Genomic DNA, 6,572 nt, shown 5'->3' on the forward strand with positions numbered 1-6,572 from the left:
GCTTCCTTGTCCTCGTGGGCAGACGTGGGGAAGGAGCAGATCCTGAGATCAAGGAGGCCGTGGACGGGAGCAGCCGCTCAAGAAACAGAACCATCCAAAACATTTAATGTTAGTATAAAGGATGCTACAATTTTCAGAATGTTGGCAGAGGCTATTGCTACATATACTAATATCAACACTTCAGTATAGCAATATAACTTATGTGGCCTTAGCAAAAGGGCAACCAGAGTGAAGCTGGAGTTAACATTTTTTTGGAATTTGTACAACTTAGAAATGGTTAGGTGTATTAGGAAGTAGATTTCCTAAATTATAACTTCATCTTAAGTAGAAATTCATTGAGTACTACTCTCAAACTATCTTCTCTATATAAGTGAAGTTTCACAACCTCTACTTTTTGGTTTATTTTTTCCTTTGTTGATGAAGGCACCCAGATGTTCATACATTCTTGTATGAACCAGCTTTCTATTGTCTTATGTAGTACAGCAAAAGGGCATGGAGTAAAAAAAAACATGGTCCACAATCATCTACTGGAAAAATAAATCAAAAGGACAATGTTTGTGTACCCACTACCCACATGGGGATCAATGTTTTGTTTTAATGTTCGATGCACAGTCGTGATGACAATTGACCCTGAGAAATGATGTTGTAGTGTGTTCTGGATCAGGTTATCGGTTGCACTGTCCACCGAAGCAGTGGCTTTGTCCAGGACCAGTATCTTGGTGGGCCTAAGAATTGCCCTACCAACACAGAAGCTGACAGCCCATGCTCTAGTTCTGTCCATTCTCTACCACTTTGAGGGTAACTTTGAATTTCAGAAATTTCCGAAGAAGCAAGACTACCAAAATATGAACTGTATGGTACAATATAGAGCAGACCTGGTGAGTCAAGTTTTAGCTCCTTTCTCCGAACTTTATCTTGTAGCTGACAGTAATCCAAGGCCTAAAATGTCGAATAATATTTTTCAGATAAGTTAAGATCATAGTTCGAGAAATGCACACAACCATATTGTGGAGACATATCAAACTAAAAAATAATTGCGAGCACTTTAAAAGTGGGCCCTCTATTTCTGTTATTTTTTAATTCACCATGACCACTGAGTGCACACGCAGATGTAATCAACATAACAACATATGTATTTATCAACCTCTGAGATGGAAATCAGGAGCCATAATTGTGAACTCAGATGTTAATTGTGAACCATCTCTTAAGCTTGCCTGCTGAAGTAAGCCACTGTTTTCATGTTCCAAGAGGTCAAATTTTCATGCTGGTTCTAGTGATATTTTTCAGCCTGAAATTATTTGTTAACATATAGATATAAAATCATACTGATTGTAAGGGAGCTAAATATCTCAACCCCTTTTTACCGGAAATGATATGGATATCATACTTGTGTACTCAGTGATGGCGTAGTGTTCCTGTTTTACTCTTTGAACTATATGTGCAAGGACAAAGCGAGAGCCATGGGGAAAAACAAAAAAGGATCAATGTAGTGAGTTTGAGTGGTACATGCAACAGTCTGGAACATCAAATTCATTACGCTGATACAACCACAAAGTACAGAACTTGCATATACTAACTTATTAAGCTCTGCAGTGTCATCACAAATGTGTTGAAGCAATCTGTATAAAAAGTTCCTTACCTATGGAGGAGCATGTCTGGTTGTGGTGGTAGTCGGACTTGGGGCCAAAGGAGATGAGGTCACGGCCCTTGTCGACGACGACATCTACCTCGCCAACTCCCAGCTAGCCACTGTCAAGGCCCACTGCAACATCGAGCTCCCAACAACGCTAACTTTTCCATATGAAAGAAGCAAATATTATTTAACAACAATAAATTATGTTCTCAAATTCAACATCCTTCAGAGCACCGGGGTCTCTAGCTCTCTGCCAATCCGAAGTTCCAAACGGTCCAATGCGAAAACCTCAGAAAGTCACCACAAGCTTATTTCCTGATCTTTCGATTCAAAAGAACTCCGAAGAATTTCAGGTATCATCGACCTGAGAATGGAAGACAAGGCTTGGAAATGTCACTGCTAATCAATGGCAGAATTAGTTTGAGAAATATATATATAAAGAACAGAGGTTCTGGAAATATTTTATAAACTGCCATCGTCTAGGATTCTGATCTAAAAAAATAGAACACATAAGGTTTCTAGTATTTTTTTCTATTATTAAGGACTTGTAGCCTCCTGACTCCTGTCATGAAGTGGCTTGCTTGGAGCTGATGCAGGAACTTAACACATTTGATGTGCTTAACATTCAAAGGACTGATGTGTTTGATGGCGATTTGAACTACATGTCTTTTTATGTTATCCATCATCGCAACCACATATGAAAATTACTAAATTAGTATAAAATCACCCCTTTGATGTGAAAAGCATCTAAACAGATGATTGGCAATAGTATTGCACATAGCTAAATTATTTGGCAATAGTACTGCACATAGCAATAACAAGCATCATCTGCATACTAATTGGTCCTGCTAGGTCAAAATTACCTGGATGCAACAACCTTCAAAGAATCATCCGTTGATATTGCCGATCGCCCCTGAATTTGAGAGAAAACGTATGCTTAGATAACACCCAGAAAGGTAGTTAAAAACAACTATGTAACAAGCAAGCACATCATTTAACTGTACATAAGCATGTAAACATATTTTCAAGAAAAACATTGGTGGTGCTGAGCACAATTAATCCAGCCGCTAATACTGTATCCAATATGCCTCAATTTCTAGGATCTCCAGATAGATGAACGAACGAAGTAATACAACTTTTCCGTTTCCAAACAGATGGATGGGAAAAGTATGGCTCACCAGGATGACGAGAATAGCACAGGCGCCGCTGCCCCACCAAGTCTAGGTGAGCAGGTCGCACGCCAAGTTCCTGAAGGATGACCCCGCGGCCGCTACGCTGTGCAGGACACTTCCTTGACGCGTCGCAGCAGTGGATCTCCACTGACGTCGGGTGAGCAGATGCAGTCCATGAAGTTGCGGAATACCCCAGGGAGGGCGTCCTTGCCATAGACCTTGACCACGCAGACTTCAAAAAAAGGAAGCATGGACCTGCACAAATCTTTACGACATCAATGACATCGTCCTTAAGTCAACTCACAACAACCATAATGAAACCTTTATGATCATACTCAGTTTCAAATTGAACATAATAATATCCATGAACAAAGCTTTTTTCTAACACACAGATTATAGTAGTGCCTCACAAAAGATTTGTACAAATACAAGGGTCGCCTATCTTTGATTAATTTGTTTTGCCAGTTGATATACTTTCTCTGGTCCATGGAGTTGAACATTACTTTGATTGATATACTTTCGCTGATCCATCACATACATATAATTTGTTTCAACTTCTAGTGATCTTGCAAGCTAAAAAATCTGCAACTATAAAGAACCAGCTCCAGTTTACTTGCAAAAACAGATTAATGAACAGCATAGCATGAGTGTTCGAGTATTTTTCTGCTTGTACATTAACAAGGAATCATCTGCATACTAATTGGTCCTTCTAGGTCCAAATTACCTAGATGCAACAGCCTTCAAAGTATCATCCATTGATATTGCCGATCGCACCTGAATTTGAGGGAAATCACACCCAGAAAGGTAGCTAAAAAAAACTATGTAACAAGCAAGCACATCATTTAACTGTACAGAAGCATGTAAAACACATTTTCAAGAAAAACATTGGTGGTATTGAGCACAGTTAATCCAGCCGCTAATACTTCATCCAACATGCCCCAATTTCTAGGACCTCCAGATAGGTGAACGAACAAAGTAATAAAGCTTTTCCTTTTCCAAACGGACGGATCGGAAAAGGAAAGTATGGCTCACCAGGAAGACAAGGATAGCACAGACGACGTTGCCCTGCCTAGGTCCAGGTGCCGAGTTCCTGAAGGACAGTCTTGCGGCCCTTGCGCTGTGTTGCAGGACGCTTCCTTGAGGTGTTGCAGCAGCGGATCTCCACTGGCGTTGGGTGAGCAGACGCAGTCCACGAAGTTGCGGAACACCCCAGGGAGGGTATCCTTGCTAGAGACCTCGACCACATTGGAAAAAGGAAGTATGGACCTGCACAAATCTTTACGGGGCAACAATGGCATAGTCCTTCAGTCACAAGTCACAATAACCATAATGAAACCATTCTGATCATACTCAGTTTTAAATTGGGCATAATAATATACATGAACAAAGCTTATTTCTAACACACAGATTATGGTTGTGCCTCGCAGAAGTTTGTTTCTAAAAAAATCCCTCAAAAGCTATTTTGACAATGCCAGACCTACTTTTGACAACAATTGGTTGGGGGCTAAAAAATTGATGCCAAACATAATATACCGAGATGTTTCAGCGAGAAGGAACTCACCGTCCTATGACGAACAGTGCAGAAGCAATCTCACCGAAGTTCTGGAAGAACTCAAAAATTCGATGCGATGGAGGATTTTCGCGAGGAGCTACTCTTGGGTTCCCTTTGTTGGTGCAGTGCTCTAATGGCTGGAATTGATGAGAGACGGCCCCAAGTCGAGGATTGGACGATGGCGGGGCTCCGACTCTGGCGATTGGAACGTCGTGGTAGACACCAGAGGCGAACCAAAGGATAGCGATGGGGAACCCTAGGCGTCGTGCTTGAACGATTCACCAGGGTAGACGGCCTGGAACCTGCGGCGGCAATCCTCTATGTTGTAGTCGAATTTGTCCCCATCCACCTCCACCGCCGCTGCCGCCGCCGCTACCTCCACCTCCACCTCCACCTCCACCTCCACCTCCACCTCCACCTCCACCTCCACCTCCTTCCCCTTCTCTGTATGCCGCCGGCTCATCCGGCCTACGGCTTGCCGCCAGAGCCATGGATTTGAGCACCCATAGAAACGATGGCATGGGGGGCGCGTGAAGGGGAAGGGTGCGGCTGCGAGAGGCCCCGGGCCCCGGCGAGAATCTTGGGCGGCGCGGCCATTGGGGAGCGGTGGCGCAGCAGGGGAGGTCGAATCGGGGGCTCCCGTTGCGAGCAAGCGGCAGAGGACGGGAGCAGAGAATCTGGCCGGAGGGGAGGGATGCGCGGACCGTGGGGAGCTCGGGGGCGCGCTGCGCGGCGCCGGAGGTCGCCGGAAGCGGCCGGCGTGGGCAGCGGCGGCGGCGGCGATGACTTAGTGGGACTTCGCGAGAGGCAGAGGAGGCGAGCCCGTGTCGTGTTCTTTTTTTCTTTACAAATCAGCTCGAACCGCGGGTTGAATAGTCCAAACGACAGGGTGTTTTATGAAAAAATGAAGCGTTTTTTTTCAAATTTACTTAACAAGGGACGGCGGGTTCAATTCATAAAATCAGAGGGGCCTTTGTGTAAAACGCCGCGACGGTGAACCCGGAGACCCAATCCGTGCTTTATTATTAGGGAAAGATTATTATTATTATTATTATTATTATTATTATTATTATTATTATTATTATTATTATTATTATTATTATTATTATTATTATTACTAGCAAAAGAGCCCGTGCGTTGCAACGGGAGAAGAAAGTACCGTACGGCCCTAACCCAATAACCATGACTAAGTCCCTCAATATGTCTTGCCGAGGTGTCTCTCTCGGCATAAGAAGAGAAATCTGATTTCTTTTTCATGCAAATTTTTTGCCGAGGCATACATTCATGGTTATCGACAGTTTCTTTCGTCTCCTATTTTGCTTTGATGAGGTGTTCATTGCAATCCAGGTCAGTGTCTGTACGAAAGAAAGATGCATCATGCGCTATTGATTAAGGTTTCACCCTAAATAGCATTTAAAAATATTTAACATGTAAACTAACATCATATTCATATTCTACACATTTTTTAATCAAATTTCATGTATAAAATGTTAAAATTGAAGTTAGGCTTTAAAGGATATAGGTATTTTAAAAAGTTCGTATTATTTGTCCTAGATGGACTGTGGATTAATTATAGAAATGGCAGGTTTTTTTTCGCAAAAACGCAAAAAGATTCGTCTGTTGTCATTTAATGGTGGAGTGTAGATTATTTACCAAAAAGGGAGGCGGTTTTCTGTAAAATAGTAAAAAGGGTTTATTTTTCACTTAAATGTGGACGGCGGGTTAATTACCTAAATACAGAGGGGGTTTTCTGTAAGAACGATGACGGTGAACGGGCCGAAGCAATTCATAAATTATTGTAGTATATGTAAAAAAATATGCCTATGCGTTGCCACAGAAGATTAAAAATCGTATGTCACTAAGACAATAAGCATTGCTTAAGAACCGGCGCAAACTCATGTCTTCTATTTTGGCATGACGCCACACTCATGTTACTGCTTATACTCATTTATCATTTCTTCCTTCGTCAACAGTGGCAACAATGCTCATCAGATGATAATGTGTTTGAATGTGGTGGATTCCAACGCAATGATGTCAGTCATCGCACGACACACATGTCATTGAATCGTACAAGACAAGAGAGTGTTTGTCACGCACATAGTTCATATACCGGCACTCATACTTTTGAATTGTATTGTTATGATTCTCAAAAGAAAATTTTTATTGTTATGTGCTTATTGCATGGATGAAGGGCATGTTCTGCAGCTCTATGTAT

The 6,572-nt window shown here is 42.2% G+C and overlaps 1 long non-coding RNA gene across 2 annotated transcripts; it reads right to left on the minus strand.

The window, feature by feature from the left end:
* Nucleotides 1-397: 397 nt before the first annotated feature.
* LOC119290631 lies at nucleotides 398-5,160 on the minus strand. 2 transcript variants are annotated; one of them, XR_005141931.1, is made up of 7 exons: nucleotides 4,788-5,154; nucleotides 4,367-4,751; nucleotides 3,838-4,081; nucleotides 2,812-3,060; nucleotides 2,497-2,546; nucleotides 1,640-1,997; nucleotides 398-939 (listed from the first exon to the last, which is right to left on the minus strand). It is a non-coding gene; the product is annotated as an uncharacterized LOC119290631 (long non-coding RNA). The 2 variants fall into 2 exon arrangements; XR_005141930.1 differs by having other exon boundaries at nucleotides 3,838-4,751; nucleotides 4,788-5,160.
* Nucleotides 5,161-6,572: the final 1,412 nt, after the last annotated feature.

The sequence above is a fragment of the Triticum dicoccoides genome, chromosome 4B (assembly GCF_002162155.2).
Source record: "Triticum dicoccoides isolate Atlit2015 ecotype Zavitan chromosome 4B, WEW_v2.0, whole genome shotgun sequence".
NCBI lineage: Eukaryota > Viridiplantae > Streptophyta > Magnoliopsida > Poales > Poaceae > Triticum > Triticum dicoccoides.